Genomic DNA, 974 nt, shown 5'->3' on the forward strand with positions numbered 1-974 from the left:
AAAAATTTAATATTTTTTGTTCTGATAAATTTTGTATAATTCAAAAATTTTTCTCATTTTTCTCTACATTTTTTGCTGTTTCTTTTTTTTCATCTTTTTTAATTTTATTTTTATCATAATTTTTTTTTGTTTTATTCTCTTAAGAGAATAAAAAAAATAAACAAAAAAAGACAATATCAAATGAAAAATATGAGGACAAGAAAAAATAAAAAACAATTAAAAAAATACACGAAAAAAAATACCAATAAAAGAAGGAAAAGAAAAAAATAGTGTGATTTCACGTGTATATTACGTAAAGGAATTTGTTGGATTTGAACCAACTTGGCTACCAAAAAATTTTAAATGTATAATAAAACTGTTTTTGTTTAAGAAATATAAATAAATACATAAAAAATTAATGCTTTTTATATTTATTTACATGATAGATAAACCCTAATAATAATAGAAATAAAGTTTTCACAAATTATTTTTTATATGGAATACATATTGGTGTATTTGCTGAATATTTGGGAGGGAGGTGTTTTGCGCGTTGTGGGTGTCAGGTTTAACACGCCGGGAGCATGGTGACAGAGCCAGTCAGTGGTGTGGCAGTTTTTTGCCAACACGCAGAGGCGTGGTGATGTGGCGGGTAGAAACGGGTGGCAGTGCCCTGCCAACACGTAGAAGGTGTGTTGCTCTGAAGTCCGTGAAGCGTTGCAGGTTTTTGCTTGTTTCCGATGATGCAGTAGCAATAGGGGGCGGGTTGCAGGCTTGTCTGCATGCAGGGAACAGCCCCACCCTTGTAACCAGCGACAAGGCAATAAAGTTTTATAAATTGAAGCTTCATAAAACCCATTCATGCACATGTATCGAGAGAGAAAAAGAGAGCGTGAAAAAGAGGGGCATCACCGAGAAAGAAGAAGAGAGTGTTGTTAGCCGTGTGTTAGTAGTAGTAATAGTGTGAGTAGTGGCTTGAAAGAAAAAAAAAAAAATAT

The sequence above is a fragment of the Arachis ipaensis genome, chromosome B05, assembly GCF_000816755.2.
Source record: "Arachis ipaensis cultivar K30076 chromosome B05, Araip1.1, whole genome shotgun sequence".
Classification (NCBI taxonomy): Eukaryota; Viridiplantae; Streptophyta; class Magnoliopsida; order Fabales; family Fabaceae; genus Arachis; species Arachis ipaensis.